We start from the raw sequence: 625 nt of genomic DNA on the forward strand, positions 1-625 counted from the left end.
GTGTTGGAGAAGGCTCTTGAGAGTCCCTTGGACTGCAAGGAGATCCAACCAGTCCATCCTAAAGAAACTCAATCCTGAATATTCATTGGAAGGACTGATGCTGAAGCTGAAACTCCAATACTTTGGCCACCTGACGGGAAGAACTGACTGGTTTGAAAAGACCCTGAGGCTGGGAAAGACTGAAGGCGGGAGGAGAAGGGGACTACGGAGGATGAGACGGTTGGATGGCTTCACCGACTCAATGGACATGAGTTTGAGTAAACTCCGGGAGTTGGTGAGGGACAGGGAGGCCTAGCGCTGCAGTCGATGGAGTCGCAAAGAGTTGGACACAACTGAGCGACTGAACTGAAGAGCGCGCACGCATAATTGGTATCATTCCTTAGAAACACTGTGACTTCGGTCGAACAGTTTAGACCAAAGTAGAGTCTCAGGACTGAGTTTTTAAAATTCTACTAACGATTCGAGATAACGTATTCAAAAAGTGTTGGTACATGTCACTGAATAGAATTAGCACAGCGCCTGCGCAGAGCGGCGGGGCGGGGAGAGCGCCGATTTGCGCAGCGCAAGGACTGAACGGCGCATGCGCAGTGTGACCTACGGGCGGCGAGCAGCGTCGCGTGGGAAC

Source organism: Budorcas taxicolor, chromosome 11, assembly GCF_023091745.1.
Source record: "Budorcas taxicolor isolate Tak-1 chromosome 11, Takin1.1, whole genome shotgun sequence".
NCBI lineage: Eukaryota > Metazoa > Chordata > Mammalia > Artiodactyla > Bovidae > Budorcas > Budorcas taxicolor.